The sequence below is a fragment of the Lagopus muta genome, chromosome 9 (genome assembly GCF_023343835.1).
Source record: "Lagopus muta isolate bLagMut1 chromosome 9, bLagMut1 primary, whole genome shotgun sequence".
Taxonomy (NCBI): domain Eukaryota; kingdom Metazoa; phylum Chordata; class Aves; order Galliformes; family Phasianidae; genus Lagopus; species Lagopus muta.
In genome coordinates this window covers 16,521,100-16,540,387 of record NC_064441.1, presented here as the reverse complement: position 1 = coordinate 16,540,387, position 19,288 = coordinate 16,521,100, and the positions used below count along the sequence as shown (strand labels likewise).

General features: G+C 36.0%; 1 long non-coding RNA gene across 2 annotated transcripts; it reads left to right on the top strand.

The window, feature by feature from the left end:
- Nucleotides 1–749: 749 nt before the first annotated feature.
- LOC125697455 (uncharacterized) lies at nt 750–18,694 on the top strand. 2 transcript variants are annotated; one of them, XR_007378801.1, is made up of 6 exons: nt 750–823; nt 938–1,189; nt 1,979–2,142; nt 4,076–4,177; nt 6,134–6,254; nt 9,516–18,694. It is a non-coding gene; the product is annotated as an uncharacterized LOC125697455 (long non-coding RNA). The 2 variants fall into 2 exon arrangements; XR_007378800.1 differs by having other exon boundaries at nt 1,974–2,142.
- Nucleotides 18,695–19,288: the final 594 nt, after the last annotated feature.

The following is a 19,288-nucleotide window of genomic DNA, read 5'->3' as shown; positions in this document are numbered from 1 at the left end:
CATGTTGGGTTTTTTTTGAAACAAATCAAAAGATGCATAAAGTTCTATTAGGTGTCCCAATACTCTTAAAATGAACCTCGGTATGTATCTGTGGTATATGTATCAGTATGTATATGTGGTCTTTGGTAACTCTGAGACATAGTCTAGTTCATTTCAATGTTTTTTTTCTCATTTCGAGAATGTTGTTTAGAGGATTCTGAATTCAATGCAAAGCCTTTTATTATATCAGTGATTCTGAATATGATTTGTTAAAAAAAAAAATCGTGCATATCTCAGTTTGCAGACAGTCAACAGAACACAAGCACCAGATTTTATTTACACACTCTTCCTGAGTCAGGCTATTTAAGATCTCTTATGAAAACCTCTATCTCTTCTCATTGCATCCCAAAGGCTTTAGGCCTTTTAGAAATAAGCTGTGCACAGGAGCATTATCAATATGTCTTCAGCATTTGCCTTAAGTGAAGAAGGCAAAGTTTGTAAAGCTGCTGTTTTCCCTCAGGGAATTACATAGGTACTTTACCTCAAAACTTTCTAAACCTGCTATAGGATTGCTGTTGTAACCCTGATGCAAGGATATCAGAGAGGCAGAATTGAGAATCTTTCATTAAGCCAACAGAGGTGGAAAAATACCTGGCTGAAAAGAAGCAGCCAACCTTCAGCTAAATAGGGGCTGCAAACAATTGCTCCAAGTTTAACACAAGGAAGCTAAGCAATTAAACAACTTAATGATCTTTTCTCCTTGTTTCAGATTATTATCTTTATATTAAGACCTTAAGCCTCTGCAGCAGGATGGGAAAAAATGCCAGGCAAGAACTGTGAGAAGGTAGTTAAAATGAAAATGGAGAATATTAAAACGTCCCCTAAAATCAATATCTCTGCTTAATCCATGGAACTATTGCTTTTGTATCCAGTAAAATTATATACTTCTCTTTCCTAGGCTTTGTTCTGAAGATATTTTCTAAGTCTACCATGAGAATTTGAAGATAAACTACTGAATGACAAATATTTTCATTCAGTTGTTTCTATCACTTGCTGAATTGTTCAGTTCCATCTACAGCGAATGATTTTGCTATCACTGCTGTCATTGGTACATTTGGTAGTTCGGGTGATCTTTATTTTGCTTCAAGATGACCATATGAAGACTCCATTAAGTATAAAGGCATGTTTTACTTAGCTTGAATTCAGATAGGTAGGTATCCACTAATCTTTTTTTTTCTATGTTCATATGCTTAACAAAAATTTCTAGGCAATTTGTGGAACAGCCCCTAATTAATGATGCTCATGACAATAGCAACATGGTTTCTTCCTTTACAGAAAACAAAAGGATAGACATTATATAAACATAATCTGTCTGTAAATCTTTTCCTGTGATTGAGCCAGGATAATTAGATCTAGTCTTGCCAAAACCACCAGGAACATAATTCTGTGAAACTATCTGGGGCTGAAGGCCCCGATTTCAGAAGTAAACATAATATTTACATTCGTTAGCCTAATGGCAACATAATAAAGATGTAGAATAAAGTATAGTCTTTTATAAAAGCTGCTTATATTCTGTTCAAGTGACTTTAATATATTTTTCAGCTCTACATTAATGGTTTTAACAATAATACACCAATTTTTTCAACTAAGAGGAAGACCCTCAACTCATATGCCTTGTGTACAAATTTATAGTAAAAGGTCTTTCTCATCTCAAACAGTTTAGTATCCAAATAAGCAACATGAGAGAGGGAAGAAAGTTGTCTCCAGCACACGTGGGACAGGCCAAAATACACAGATACAGTCTATCTACGTGTGAAATGATGACGGAGTGAACAACTTAGCCTAATTAAAGTTACAGGTCAGGGATTTAGGAAAATGAACCCAAATTGTTTATTGTTTGTAAGACATTCAGTGTGCAATTTTCTTAACGTCTCCAAAGCAAAGATTAACCCCAACAAACTATAGATAACTAATGTGTCAATCTTTTCCCTAAGCAAAGGTGTGTAATGCCATATGAAGTGTTTGGTTACCAAGGACATCTGCAAGATTTTGGCCGATTCAGTGCAGCACCTGCAGAAAATCTACAGACATTGGAATCTCAGCAGCAGGGCAGATGCAGTGGCCTGCAGCATCTCAGATTGCTTAGATGTCTATGATGATACCGTAAGTGAAAAACATGTATTGGTCATCTGCATTTTCTATGCTGTCTCTATAATCAGAATAATGAGATACTGATCTTCAGTAGGACAAACAGCTCTCTGGAGATGCCACTCTTTCTCCACTGACTTTGTAGAGAACCTTGGCCAACTGTGCCCCTGAAGAAGGTTCGGCATTTAGGCATTATGTTATTTTTTTCCACAAGGTTTTTGTTGTCTTTTAGAAAATGTATCCTATCTAGCCTTAGGGAAAAGGCTCAGTGTTTTTCATTGCTATTTTGTTTTGATTTTTTTTTTCTCCATAATCTTGTATTTATTCCTTAATGTGATTATTTAATTATTTATTTAAATGGTTTAAAAAAAAAATAGCTAGGTGTACATGAAAAACAAAACAACTGAATAAATAAATGGATGAACAAAAAACACCACCAAAAAACCCTACAGCATTACTTACATCTTCATCAGAGAGCAAACCACACTTAGGAAAAATGTTATTCTCAGCAACTAAGTACCAGATTTAGCTTTGAGTACCCAGGCTTCAAAACAGCAAACCACTTCCACAACTATTCAATCATTTGTGAAGCATGTCAGAAAGCATTTACAGCTGAAATAACTATAATAAAATTATTCTAATATGTGCTGAATAAAAGGTAGATGTGTATTTCTTTTAGAGGACACACGCAAAATAATTATTCTAATAAGAAAAATCCAGGACTTCTAAGCTTGTTTCTACTCCTGTAGACACATGTTATTCAAGGACATTTATACATCCAAGCTGTGAAGAAAACAGCTCCAGACTTGTCTAACCTATGCACCCATCTCTAACTGAAGAACTGAATATTACACACACTGACAGGTCCACACATGCATCTATTCTAGAACAGAAGAAAATTACAGGATTTTTTTTTGTTTTTTTTAACCTTAACACAAATCTCTTCAAGATTTCTTGAAGTCTTTATCTTTCTTGCTCACATAACTGGCTATGTTTCATCAGTACACAAGAAAGACTAATTTGTAACATTTCTCTTGGATTGACTTTCTGTTGATTAATTGTGGTATGTATTCATTACAGAAATGTGGCATTATATGTTGCATATTTTGACTTCCATTGTGTTTTAGATTGCTGTCTGTTAGCATACATGTAACCATGCTAACTAACTGTTTGCATATTTATGAAAACACAGGGGAAATCTTAACAGAATAACATCAAGTCAGAGTGGAAAATTCTTGTCCTACTCATCCTTCTTCCCTTTCCAGAACTTTTGGGTTTTTAAATTCAAGACAAAAATATCTAGCATGTATTTCTACATCTTCAAATGTATTGTAGGACTTCTAGCATATGCAACAACACAGCCCATAGAAGAACATTATCTAAAAAAATGAGTACATCATATAATAAAAACAACGTATTTTACAAATATGCCTGTGCTATTGGTTTAGCATTTCTTCTGCAAGACATATTTTTCAAATAGTTCAAGTTTTCCTATCCAGACACTCATAGGCAGTGCTTTTACATTATATTCTTACATGATATATATGTATGTGTTAATAAGAATCTGGGAACAAAAAGCTGTGTTTACTTGCATGAATACAACTTGTGACTGGATTCAGAAGGAATGTCACAGTCCAATAAAGTCATTTCACTGTGCATTCTTCTTACCAAAGAGAGCTCTATTTTTGAATGGGTGAGATGGCCAAAGACTGGGATTATTGTCTTCTAATAACTTCTGTCTAAATCGACAGATACTACAGATGTGTTACTACTAACCTGGTTCACCTCAGATGAAATTCATATTCTTTGCAATGACATGATCTAAAAGAAAAGGTTTAAAATCTCTGAATGTTTCAGTCCTATAAAAAGCATTTCTATCAGGCAATATTCACTTTAAGAAAATCTATGGCTTTTAATCCTTAAAAAAATACATTTTTTTCTCTAACAGAATCACAGAACCACAGAATCGCAAGGTTGGAAGCAACCTACAACGCATACATACAGCCCCTTTTCAGCTTTTTCGGAGTGATGCCATGTTAATCTAGTGAAGGTCAGTCTGAGAAAACTCAACTAACAAAGAAAGTGCTCTTAGGAATCATATCACGTCATGTCAGGCTCACAGATAAATGGGCATTAGCTATAGATAGAGATACCTCCAGTTCATCAAATTCCTTCATATGTCTGGTATTTTATCTTGGATTATGTACTATTGGGTTCAATTTATTATTTTGTAAGTTATTAGTTTGTAATTGCTTTCATATATTTGTACAATAAATACAGAAGGAGTGGGTGTAATCTGAAGCACAACTGAATTTTCTCTCCCTCTGCTACAATATAGATAATCATGATTTATTACGATAGGTAGTAATTTGCCTGCAATGAATCATATTTTATCAAGAAGTAAAATGTGAATTTTTATCTCTGAAGAATTCTCTGTGCTTTTCTTTTCCTTCTTTGTGTTTCATTTGTAACTTTTCTTTATGGCTTGGGAGTGTCATGACTCAGAAACGCACTAGAGCACAGGTATGCTGACAGATTTGCTTTCTGTCATTTCATTTAAATGAAATCAATTTTCTATACCTTTAGATGATACATTCCCAAGACGTACCTTTCCATTTTTAAATATCTTCTGGTTTTCCTTCAGTTGTGAAGTAATTTGTTCCACCACACTGCAAAAAATATATACTATGTATCAAACCTTAAAAAAAAAGTAAAAGATTATTTTAGAAATTGTTACATTTTTTTTTTTAATTCAAGAAAGTGTCACAAACTGCTTACTGTGCGTACACAGACAAAATAGATAACTCTATTATAAATGTATGAACGAATAAATAATTTTTATGTACCTTATGCTACTAAGGATGAATTTGATCAACTAAATATTAGTTAAATTGATGATGCTTCCGTATGAATTTCTAGACTAGATGAGGAATCAGTCTTACATCTTATATTCTGAAGCTAAATAACTTCTTTTTTTTTCCCCCTATATATTTGACTACTCTAGCTCAAATTTTGGACTGTATGTTTTAAAGACAATGTGAAATTTAATAGCCAATGGAAGACTGGACAGATTTACATATCCTTTCTTCTCTAACTCCTTCTGATCTTTAGGGAATGTTTGTCACACCACCATTCAGAGTATTTGGAAAGTAGCCTGACTCACATTTTTGCATGATTATATGGAGACCTGCATCATATGGCTGTCTCCCATTTTGTTTCTTCAAAATACTTTTGTGTATTCATTTCATCTTGGCAGGTAGGACTGTTTTATGGTGCTGCAGACTGTTTTATTTGATAAGAAGCACTAAAATAGTAGAAGTTTCACAGAAATAGTGAAAAATATAAAAGCTGGGATAAAGAGATCCAATGATAATTGGAACGAGTTTTCACCTCAAACAGTAAGTGAATGTTCCTTGAGTTGTTTGAGGATGAACAAGGGATGTTATTTCTTTCTGGGCTGGTCTAAAAGAGGACAGCTATAACCATTCACATACTCACGTTCTTACCAGTTTGCTATAGTGAAAAAGACAATATATAGCACCACAGAATCACCAAGATTGGAAAAGACCTCCAAGATCATCTAGGGCAACCATTCACCCACCATGTACCTTATATGTTAGTTTATGTACTGGGAATTGAATAAAAAAATAGTGAACACTTCAGTATACAACATGTAAGCTAGTCTGGGAAAAGCATTTCAGCTGGAAGGCTAAACAGTATTGAAATAAATAGCCTGAAAAGTTTGTGAGACCAACATCTCATTAAGAAAAGGGTAGGCAGACATGTCAGACATTTGTAGGACTGATCTTGACTTTAGTTTAGAGCTGAACTAGATAAACTCTCTGATTCTTTTCTAGACTTTTAGTCTAAGATTTGAAATTGAGCTCACACGTAAAATATAACAGAAGGACTCTGAATTTCCTTCTTAAGTACCACCATATGAAGGACCAGAAGTTCACTGGATTTCCAAATATTAGGTAAATTTATTCTAATATTCTAATTTCAGTGAGGTCCTGATCCTTACCGACAGAGAGAACACTGGAATTCATTCTCCTTCAAAAACAAAGAAAGAACAACAAGGGAGGGGGAAGGATTTTCATTCATGACTGACTGAGAGCCTGGGAAAGGTAATCAGGATTTTTTCATTCATTCCTTTAAAAGATGGTGATTTCTGTGATTATTCCTCAGTTCTGTGTGCACACATTACAGAAAAATCTCATAGGCTTTTGCAGATAGATATCTAAACATACTGCAAGATAAGTTCCTGTTTCAGCTGTCCAGTTCAAACTCTGGATCAGAGCCAGAATTACTGCATTAAATTCAACTTTCAGAATCATATTTAGCTGGAATGGATTTGACTTCAGAGAAGCTATACAGGAACAAGTGAGTATGCACAACTTATTAGCAGACAGAAATAGATGAACTCAGTTGATGTGGACTATTTATAGAAAATAATGTTACATTAGCAGCTTGTCTGAGAGCAGATACTTACTGTTTTCCATTTCATATTCACTTAAGTACACAAGGAAAGCAGTCCAAGCTCTCTTTGGTAATGGCAGGGAGTAGTAGAAAGTGTCTCACCTAATAGCAGAAAGTTTGATGGTCACATAACTAACCCTTACTTCCTGGTCTTTGGAAGGAAAATGTAACATACTGTAATAAGTTACTGTTTCTAAAAGGACAGGTGTGCATTGGGCACTGCAGAAACTGCAAATACAAATAAAAAAACAATAATAATCTGAATCTTTGAATCTTGAAACCTTTACAGTTTAAGGAGACTGCAAAGATTTAAGTGTGTACCTCAGTGGCACATGTATTGGTCACTGTCACATTCCTCCCTTGACTGCGGCAGGATTAGTACTACATGAACTTTTGAGATGGACAAATAAAAGATAAATAACAAGAGCGTAACGTTTCAAACCAAACAAATCTAAATTAAATTCGCATTTTTTTATATGAGTCCTGTACATTTCTGGCTGTTACTTCTGAGCAAATTCCAATACCTTTTCCGTGGTGACAGAAGCTGTGAGGCTGCTACAGCAACCTGGGACACTCCGTATACTTGCTTCCATTTTTTTGCCTTGTTGCAATTGTTCAGAGAACACACCACAGACTGACATCTGAGGATGTGTTTTTCTCATAGAATACACCAGGGCTGGCTAGCTGAGAAGAGAAAGCTTTAAAGGGAAGGCAGGTTGACTTCAATGGAAGCGCTCCATGACTAAGGTGAAGATTTGACCCAGAAAGGTCTGCATGTTTCTGAACAAACTGAATTATCTTTTGCGCTTCTCAAAGATGGATTGCTTAAAAAAAAGTGTAAAAGTTTATCTCCCAGATCACATTTTTGAAAGAAATTATTTTCTGCTATTCTCCATTTAAAAAAAAAAAAAAAAGCCCTCCTATTTTACTTCTGAACTGCATGGAAATTTTAAACTCTAAGCTTTTCTTTTAAAGCAGTGAATTACTTCTGACAGTTCTTTATTGTTTCGATTGTTATTAATTCCACATTTACCTCTTTTCATGCATCTCTTGATTCCCTTTTCTTGCACAGTCAAAACATGTACTTTCTAAGCAGCTGCTTAGCATATATGGCCTTATACTTGTGTTATGGGCATTTGTAAGGAAAATAAATACCACAATATAAATGAGGGTACAAACTGTGCTTGATCATGAATAGTCAAGTCCTGTTGCTTCTCTAAAAGCTAAATTGTCTCCATTCTGCCTCAGTAATACTTTTATCTATAAAAATAATATTTTCATCATTCTGAAACATTTTTTAATCTACTGAATTTATTGCACTTTGTTCAGGATTATTTGATCAATACAGTTTAATTAAGTTAGTACTTAAAATATTTTTCATATCTGCTGACATATTTTTAAGTATTTGGGCATATTTCAGAATACTTAATCTATTTCTGCTGATTTCAACTGTTCACTATATTTAAATGATTTTTTTTCCACATCCTACACATCTTTTCTTTGAAAATTTTATAGAAAAACAAGTCCAAATTTCCATCTATCTAATGCTGATTTCTACTGCCTACAAACTGCTGATATTATAATATTATGTTTTAGCTTGTTTTAATGTATTGATTAAATTCAATATTGTAAAGTTAAATAGTTAACAGTATCCAAATAGAAGAATATTCTGTACAGATGTCATTTTTTCATGCTGCATTTATTTTTCAGTTCCGCATATTCCTCCTAATCCTGAAACACATCCTATAACTGATTAAAGGTGACCAGTTAGAAGAAGAAACAGAGAGAGATGCATTATAAAAAGTGAGCTAATAACATTAAAATGTGGGAAATCATTTTCAAAAAGTCTGAATCTAGACTTGTGCTTTATAAATCACAACCTAGAAGAGGCTGGGGATTCAGCCAGATCTCATTAATTGCACAGGAATAGAACCATAAAGACTGAAATTTATGTAAAACCAGTTCAGCGGCCTACTCTTTTATGGGAACTATTTGGAATCAATCTGTATCTGCAACTCTTCTGTGGGAAATGAGTAGAAGAGCTACAGCAGGTGCTCTAAAGTAATAAGGGATTTCCTATGAAACTCAGTGGACTGATGACTCACCAGTTTAATTATGGCCTACTCTTCTGTTATAAAAGCAGAACAATTATTTTTAAAAGGCTCTTGTTGAGTAAATGAGTTTGAACAGAAAATCTTTCATAGGGAAAAAAAAGATACCCATATTTTATTTTAAGGAGTTGAAGATTTATAGAGAATGTCTGCAGACTACCGTACTGATTAGTGTTGTCTGAGTGCTCCTGAGTAACTAGAGAGATTTAAAGTAGCTGTTTTTATGCAGTCTGCCTTTTCCTTTTTGAATTTCTGATATATTTTCTCTCTGTTCAGCTGTTTGCCTTATTCCTAAATTTCATATATCCCAGTGAGACAATGCCGTGGTTCAGTTGGACACTGATTCAGTTGCAGCATTCATTGCTATTGCTGTCACTAGAATTACTATTTCCTCCTCTAACAACACAGTTCACTTTCAGCAGGTTGCACGTCCAGAAAGTAAGGGAGGCTTTACAAAATGGTGAACTACCTCCTGTTGCCATCAATGAGAATTTTATTGTTTACTAGGACGACCAAAATCTTTCACCCAAGAAAATGCAAAATAAGATCTTACATAACTACATCTCTGCTACAAACAATACACACCTCAGATCTGATGAGAGGATAATTGATCTCCTTGGTTTTGAATTCCAGTACGTTGGGCTGCAAGAAATAGCAGCTATTCCTCAGAATCCACCCTGAGCAATGGAGTCTGCATCAGTCCTGCAAACGTATCTTCCTCCTATGACCCTGCTGCAATAAGCTCTGCAGAGAATAGAAAAGATGTCTGTTAAAATGTTTCTCTTTTCCTTTTTCCAGCTGCAATTATCTGCAGTGACTGCACTAGAAGGACACCTGAGAGTGAGTTCTTTTCCTGGAATTAGAAAGCGGGGGTGAATGTGACGAAGACTCAGGCCTTGATATTAAGGAAGTCATTTATATAAAATGCAGCATGCCATCCCAACAACTGATAAAAACTCAGAGAATCATGACAGCTGAAACAGAAACATCTGCCTCTTTACAACACTCATTGCAAAGTAGTAGTTTCCAGTGAAAATTCCTGTGACAAAAGTGAAGGGGCTGTCTGCTATTCAGGGTATGGCAGATGGCAGTGGGTCATGTAGCGTAGCTCCCTGATGCTGTTCATTTTCTAAGCTGGTTGGTTTCATTTGACAGTTCTACTCAGAAATCATTAACCTGATTTGCCCGTGTCTGTCATGTCTCTAGCATAATGCATCTTCACGATATAAGGTAAACTGGGTACCTGGAGGGTAAAGGAAATAAAAAAGACTCATAGCCTATATAAATCAAAAGAAAAAGGAGAAAAGGAAGCCACTTAGAAGAGCAGGTGTCATTGATTGACTGTAATTTTAAAGGGTCTTTCTTATGATGGACAAATTTCTGAAGTGTTCATTAACTAATGGAATTATGGTGGCTGACTGCTGATGTCTCCACAGAACATCAGGTTAAAAAGCACAGATAAATAATGGGTTTTCCTTTATCACAGATCGGTGTCCTCACTGTCTGGAGCTTGTGTGAGATGCTGGAAAGGATCAAAGGGCTTTCATTACTGAAATTCATGTTTATGTTTGTCTGTTCCTCAATAATAGTATGCATATGCACAAGGGAATAGGAAGGGGAAAAGAAAGGAAGATGGAAATGTTGCCAGCAGAGAAGAAAATTCTTCAGAAATGCTTCATAATAAATGCATTTCCTACTGCAAAACACCAAATGAAACTGAACTCAGGGGGTTAAACAATAGAGGCATAGCACCTGGGCTTTCATATATTCAATTATCCAGAAAACAAAATCAATTTTGTTTTTGTTAATAGCACTGAAATATGCATTACACTATTTTAATTAAAGCAGTCTATTACGCTTGCCATTCAGTTCATTCCTGCATATTCCCCTAGGGCAGTAGTCATGTACTGTGATAAAACATAATGAAAATAATTTATAAAAGAAACAATACAATAAATCAATCTGATGCCTAATGAACCTTCATTACAAGCATGGATGCAATATTTTCTTATAATATGTAGTGCTTTCTCCTTAAATTATTGGAAGAATGCCTCAAAGCACTTAAAAAAATAGCACCTTTCTTCATCTCAGCATGCATTCAAAGCATCATATCTTAAAATTTCAGCAGATCTTGGCAAAACAAACAGCAATCCCTTTCATTTACACTAGCTTTCTGTTTTTTTCTCTTATCTTTAGTTAGATTCATCTGCCTCATAGTGACACCTGTAGAGACCACAGGGATTTCACTCATTTGCATACTTTAGCAGTCAGCTCTTTATTGTCTGTATTCCAGTAGACCTAAATTTTATAGGTGAGATAATTTTATGTCTGGGGACGTGAGCTATTCAAACATCAAATATAAAACAAGCTGTTCCCTGAAGATCTCACAGTGCCAGCAGGCAAACAGAAAGCTAAAAGGTGAGAGAGAGGGGCCATTAACATTTTCATACCAGACAAATGAAGAAGGGCAATGAGCAGAGGTGATGTATTCTAAAGGATTCTGGATGCTACCTCTGAAAGACCAGAAATCTACTGGAGGAACAGATTTCATCAATGACTATGCAGAATGTCCACGGCCCAGCCCAGTCCTTCCATCCTCTATATGTTCACTATGTCATGAGAATCTTCTACATATGCTGCTGCAAGGTTAAGTTCTACCTCATCTTGCTCTCTTGTACAGGGTAGCCATAATTCTGGCAGCTGTGAATAAACAGTTAGTCAATGGGAATTCTCAGTGCCACAACTGAGCCTTTAGTAGACCTGAAGTTCCTGTGTAGGAATTCAAAAATAAAAACTATTGCTCTGGTTATTTATTATTTTTTCAGGAAAAATTGGATGTAAAGAAAAATAATGGTTCAAGATAAATAGTATCAATTACTTAAACACTGTTGGAGAGCAGTGCCAGAGCTATTAGCTTCTATGCGCTTGTCTCCTCTTGCACCAAACCACAAAGCTGCTCTAGAGTACCGCAGGACAAGCTGCTGAAGCAGTTTGCAGAGACACTCCAACACATTCCAGGCAGGCACCCAGAGGAGCAGTGCTAGCCAGCTGCCAAAATGGCCTGGCAGGAGTTCATTCCAGAAGTGTCTGCTGGTTGGGAACATACCCACTCACAGGAAGCTGCTTTGAACCCTAACACCCAGTTCATACTGGGGTACAAATTCAGCAGGAACAAGAATCATTGTCAGCAACAGCTAACAGCCACTACTCCATACCATCTTGTCTTTTTGAGGAATAGTGTCTCCTGGCTGGCCAAGGTACTGTTGTTGCTAGTCCTGTAATTGCTGTTGGATTAGAGTGATGAGGTGCTGGAACAGGCTGTCCAGGGAAGTTGTGGATGCCCCATCCCTAGAGGTGTTCAAGACCAGATTGGATGGGGCCCTGGGCAGCCCAGTCTAGTATTAAATGTGGAGGTTGGTGACCCTGCATATGGCAGGGAGGTTCATGATCCTTGATGTCCCTTCCAACCCGGGCCATTCTGTGATTCTGTGTTGCAGGTAGCTGTTACAGGCTTGTCCTCTAATCTGGGAGAGAGGGTATAAAGTCCTTGGAAGCATGCTAATATATGCAGTATTAAACATGTCTAAAGAAGCCACAGATCCCGAGGTTACTACCAGCAGCCTTAGGTTGACAAAAAAGACAAGCCGTCTGTTCTGTGGTTCTATAAATACTTTACCACAAATTTTTATTCCTTTTGCCTATAAAACAAAAAACATTTTGCTGAAATAGGTAAGCAAACTTAAAATGGTCAGAAAAAGCTCACGCAGACAAGCAGGTAACATAAATTCTTTGCATTTTCTCTTGGTATTCATAGTTTCTGCCATATGTGACTTTTTTTCTAGCTGAAAAATCATTTTACTTGTCAGAAATGGTGTTCATGTATGAAAAACTACCCTAGATGGAAAAAAGTGATTTTGAGTGTTACTGTTGCCATTGTTTGCTCCTCTAGCCCAGTTTTCTGACTGCTACACTGGTTTCAGTAGAAAAAGTAATGATTTTGCTCCATTTTAAATGGCACCACATTAGCACAAAAGAAAAAGAAAGCCAATGATTCCATTCAGATTTTAGATTCCTTTGTTTCAATAGATCTTATCTTTCTAAGTAAAATAAGTGGAAAGCATTAGCTGTCACTTGTTTTCCCTTTTAATAATCAGTAGCTTATTTTAGGTAGATAGAACAGAAATGGATAAGGATATAAAATCCCAAGTATCACATTAAAAGCTACTGTTATTTGCCCCCAGAACTGTCCTTCCTGAGGGACTTGTTACCACACAATTATTGGCTGAAAGTTTTGCTCACCTTTCTTTCATCTTTCTTTCCATTCTTTGTTAACAAGAAACTAACAGATGGACTGTTGGATTCAAGTAGAATTACTATCTGTTGTATTCATATGCCTCACTGTATATTAATTACATGTAAAAATGTAGATGATTATTGACAGATATTTATTTTCTTGCAGAAAAGAACTTGCTACTCATTGCAACTATTCCATCCAGTTCCATCATTTCACATAGACAGAAGCCTGAGAAAAACTTAGGGAATAAGCTATACTGTAAAGTAAATTAATTAAAATATAATTAAAAGTGATAAAGTTACAGCATATGCCAACATCTATCAAATCTTGATTGGACATGAGTGAACTGGAATTTATTATGTGGTCAAATTTGAACAATTTTCAACAAAAAGAAAGAAGAAGCTTCTGCCTGATGAATACACATCAACTACTTTTGATGCAAATACTGAATCTTTCTTAGGAGTCTACAGTCCATATGTAGAGATTCTTTCCTAAAGTCTTTGCTTGGTTATGTGAAAATAAAATATCTTAGGGTTTTTTAACATGCAATGAAAATTAAAGAAGTGTGGCAGATAGATATACTACAAAGAAGAATTTTCACTCTCTGAAGTACAGCAAATTAACAAATAACTGAAGTAGCTTTGGCTATTAACAAAACATTTAGGCAATCTCTAAATGTAGGCACTGCCATATATGCTTATTTCTGTATACATCAAATTCTGCTCTCTGTTATAAATCACAGCCAATACCTGTCTACAAAATGAAAGAATTTTGGCCTAGTACCTCTTTGGGGTATCTCATTCTGTTAAATAACTTACTTCTGAGAAACTTAGCTAGATATTCACTGTTCAGTAACTCATGATTGCCTTTTTAATTAAAAGCTTGAACCTTACTTTATACTCATTAATCATATTAGATTGGAGTGTTGATATAGTGGGCATAGTTCACCTCTCAGTCACATTAATAGAAATTTTATTGAAATGCATAGTAAGTTGCTTGAGGATTTAGAAATTCTTCTTTTAGCTGCTCTATTTCCACATAGCCTAGCCTAATTCTGTACCTAGCACTACTACTGCCTTTCCGCAGATTCACTTTTGATCCACCCGATCACATTGCATGAGAGAAGCCAGGCTAACACAAAAAGAAGCGGTGGGACATGAGACTCACTTGTATGTTCTGAGAATCTCTTTGCTTCATGACTGATGTCAAATGAGCTCCTTAGCTTCATCAGACAAGATTTGAACTCTGTCATGTACACAAAGCATACAAAGCTGAGGTGCAACTCAAGCCTTAATCCACACCTACTCATCCACCAATCTCAGAGTTATTTACACTGTGTTCTCCTACTTCATATGCCCAATAGCACACGCTGACTATACAGATATGTGCTGTTTATTTTTAATAAGCATGGCTCCTTCAGTGAGTGTCCATTTTCCCACAAAAATCAGTATCAAAAATTAAGATGATTTCAGTGTTTCAGCACTGGGTCTGACAAGTCTGGCTTTTATAAGAAATACAAGCCTGAGCCTCTGCTGGTATAAATCAACACAAGTCCCCACTGGAGCTAGGCTAATCTACACAAGAACAGGATCAAACTTTATGTATTATTTTCTTTCTCTTCTGTCTTGCTGGCAAGAACCCAACAGCAAAGCTTTTTGTGCATTTGTTTCACTTTGTGTAAGGTCAGCTAAGGTTTTATGTAAAACAGATGGGCAAACTTAAAAATGATTTTTCACATTGCATTGAAAACCAGTAAAAAAGCAAAAGGGGGAAAATTACTCTTTTTGTTCTTTCAAAGGTTGTTGCAATGACCTTTATTTTACCCAGTGTCTCAATTTTAAAAAAGGAAAACAAACCCCTGTTTTTATTACAGTGGAAATGTTTTCTCTGCTGTTCATGGAGGTCTTAAAGAGAATCAGCAAGAGGACGAAAATTCCCAGTGGTTCATTGGCAGTTTTAAAATGGGAGCATGATGCCCAAGTTACAAAACAAGGACTATATTTAAATATTCTTTAATTTAGGCTGCTGCATTTTTGTTCTCACAAGTCTGTAATTTTGTGGGAACTAATCCTGTGGAACTGAAACTGTATACATAAGTTAGAAGGCATTACTGCACAACAATTTTAACCAGCCTGTCCTCTTTAAAAACAAAAAACAAAAAACACGAATTGGATTTCATGCTTACAGAACGTTTCATTCTAGGACACACAAACCAGAAGTTCACAAGGCTTCTGTGGCTGTTTGCTGAAGCAGAGTGGATTTTCCAATGGATCAGGTTCTTCTCACTTATTAGGACTGGCATATTTAGAAATTTCCATTTATTCAAATGCCTGTAGGCTGCAGTATGCCATCCATACTGTCTGCTGTGGATACTGGGGATATCCTTAAGCCAAAAAGAAAAGCCAAGGAGAAGCCAGTTTGTGCTATCTGCAGCCACAGCCGTGTGCTCATCCCTTGAGCCTCAGCTCCTGAGGCTACATTCAACCAAGATGTGAACCAGGGGGAGAGTATTGAAGAAGATCCAGAAAACAGGGAGGGTCAGTATACAAATTCCCTAAGGTGAGAACAGATCAGCAAATGATCTACAGACAAGCAGGAGATGGCAATAAAGTAGAAAGAGATGACTAGAAATGGAAGAACAGTCTTCAAGTACGTAGAAAGATACTGTAAAGAGGAAGTTTATAACTTGTTCTGTATATTAATGAATCAAAATAAAAATTAGGAGAATTCACATTAGGACAAAAAAAATGGAGTGATAAGGACTCACCAAGACAGGTGGGGCTAGTGATCTTCTCACACTGCCATCATCTCTTTAATGACAATTTTGACGAACATCTGGTAGAAGTGACACAGGCAGCGCTGATTCTGTCTTGAACATGCAGAATAGACAAAGCTGACCTCACAAGGTCTTTCCAGTTTTCTAAGTATGGTTGCATGCATCCATGTGCATAACATCCAGATCATGAGTATGGTAGCAAAAATGTACATCTGTTTGAAGAGACTTTTATGACTTCATTGAAGTTTTGAGAGGACTAAAATGCTATGAGGAAGCCTGTCCAGGCATTGACGTAATATGTACACACTGACCAAAATAAACTTTTGGTTATGCATATATATGCATTTCTATTAGTTAATTTCTAAAGCTTATAAAAACAGCTACAACAGTGTACAAGGGTTGCTCTGAAAGTAATGCCCTCCTATTTTATTATGTTGGCCTGCACCATCAGAGGTGAATGCTGGTGGGATGGCAGTAGAGGTCGAACCTTCCCACCAATATCCCATCACATCTTGTTGCCGTGTGGCAGATGGCAGCAAAGGAGCAGTCTGACAAAATGGCATCTGACATGGAAGTGCGTATGGACCAAAGGAGTGGAATTTAATTCCTCCATGAGTTAAAAATGGCACCCACTGATATTCACTGTTGCTTGCTAAAAGTTTCTGGAGACCAAACAGTAGATGTGAGCACAGTGAGGTGGTGGGTGGTGTGTTTCAGCAATGACACCATCATAGCAGCTGTAGAGTAGTGGGTCACCTCCACTGGTGTGGAGATTTCTATAAGCATGCAGGCTGTCATTCACTGCTGGTGAAGATGCATAGCTAATGGTGCTGACTCTATTGAGAAGTCGTGATTTGTCGCTGAGAATTTTCTCTATCACATAGTGTTATTGTCCTCTTTGTGCCTGTTGTAGTTTCCATGGAAATAAATAGGAGGCATTACTTTCTGAGCAACTCACCTTAAACTGTATTAATATTTAGTTACACAATATTTTAAATATTGGAAAGTAATGAATGCATTTTCAAACAAAATGACTACATGACTGTTTGCAAGCCAGCAACTCATATTTCATCTAGTTTTGTGCTGGCTAAATACCATTTAACCAGTTTAGGCTTTCCTGTCTAAGAGTAGCTGTGTATTTATGTGTTCTCTTAGGCTAATGTATCAATTAACCATGTATTTATTTGCAGTCTAGTGCTGGGAAAAAAAAAAAAGAAGACAAGAAGAAAAGAAAGCTTAGAGTGAAGTTGAGACAAATTGATGGCATTACTAAGCGTTTAATTCATTGAACTCTACAGGAAGAGACAATTCTCAGAATGAAGGAACTGAAGCTGACTCTGTAACCTAAAACTGACTGAATTAAAGTTACTCGGGGGGAAAAAAGGGAAAATGACCTATCGTAGGTTCATGTACAATTGAGCTTCAGAGGCCTTTTCAGAATAGAAATGTGACAATCCTTTAAAACTGGAAAAAAATAATCAAGACAATTTTCAATTTTTGTTTACCTTCAAACATTTGAGAAGACAAAAAGTCTTAAAACAGTCGAAAATGCTTGGGGTATTTAAAAATTAAAATACTTTGATGTACACGGACAAATTGAATCCAGGATGCATCTGCAAGAACAATAGAAGTAATAAAGCTGCTGACTGCTAGCAACTGCTATATGTTTAGTCTAGGAGCTTAAAAATGGTTGTGGAAACTAAAGCAAGAATGATTTTTATTGCAGATGGCTGTGATGGTTTAAGAGTGAAGTCGGCATTATGACTTGCATTTAAAACTGAATATTTGGAAACTGAATATATTACTGAAATAAAGATAGCAACCTTAACCACAAATAACTTGAACTGATGTATTAGTACCTCACAGTGGAATTAGGATGAGGGTTTTTTTAATTTTCTTTTTATTTTTTAAATGAAGGATTGCATCCTGAACTTACTGTAGCTCACTCCATCCTACTCCTGCATTCATTTGAAGATAGCACCTACAGATTAGATTACAAATACCTGCTACTTAAGTAGTCCTTAGAACTTCAGGACTCAGGAGAATGCTCTTTTTTTCTGTGATCAGGAAGAATGTAGGAAGAGGATATTAATGAATAACCAGAATTGTTTCCCTAGGAACTTTAAGCAACTTTAATAAATTAATGGTAATTTAATTGCTAACTTTGACTTATTGCTTGCCAGCTTAGTATGTCATCGTCTAGAAAGCGTTTGATAATAGTGAAAAAGCTCAGCATTGCTTACAGTGCTTTAAATTTTACAAGAGCAAAACAATTACATCATTTTCTTAAGCAAATGGAAATAACTGATTTCTTATGCAGGAAGCTAAGAAAACAGACTAGCATGAAAGGACACACTCTTAATTTAAAATATATTTCCATATATATACACTGTAAGTCTCCAATTACAGCTGTGCAGAATTGATCGTCTGGGTGTTGAGAAACAAATGGTCTTACCCTTCTGAAAATTACGAATATACAATTTAAGGAACTTGTTTTTTAAATAACAGAGCTTGGGTTCTTTTTATTTGCCTTTGGCTTTCAAGCTTTTAGAAGCACTTGAGTCATGTTTTCATGCTTTTCTGTTCAGCTAAAAGAAGAAGAAATTAATTTTTTAAACGATGCCCAAGAATCTTACATGATCACACCACTCCAGGCAATTGGACTTGAGAATAAATACCCAACACTGTGAAACTTTTGATAAAAGCATGGAAATATCTACATAGTATTAGTATTCTGTATGTGTTTTAAAACAGAAGTCTCTCTTTTAGGATGGCAGTAGATTACTAGACTACAAGCATTATTTAACTATGCCTTTACAAGATTGAACACATTCTATGTCTGAAAAGTCTTGCACACTCGTGATACATAATTTTTCCAACAAGGAATAACTAGGCTGTGCTCCAAATAAACAATTGTAGGGTTGTTGGTTTTGTTGTTGTTTGGATTTTTTTTTTTTTTTCAAAAAACAAAAACCATGAAAAGACTCATAGTGAGGAATCACCTGCCTATCCAGTCTTTGCTGAGAAAGCAGACAGATGTTATTCCACCTGTTGACCTTTAAAAAACAAAGTGAAGCAACTGCAGGCATAGGAAAGGTTTGGAGCCAGGGGAAGAGCAAAAAAGAAAAACAAGTACAAAACAAAACATGACAAACTGCACACTACTGGTTGCATAGTGCTTCTAGGCTGAGTGCATCTCACTGGAAAAAAAGGAGTACTGTGTGGTGAATTACATGGATTTGGGACTTCAGTCTTTATTATTTACACCAACTTGAATCATGCTTGTGGCTTTTTTTCTGCTGAAGGAAATACGTAACCAAGTGAATAAGAATTCCTTAAGAGAAGAAAGCCTGCCATGTCATTCTGTGACTCCTCAGAATATTTAATTACTGAGTGCCTTTGGTCTGTGAAGTTTGCATACACTTCAATTCTATCTGTAGTGCTAAGGCTTATCCAGCTAGTTGTGATTTGCAGCAGCAGGTTTCTCCTGATTTGCTCTTC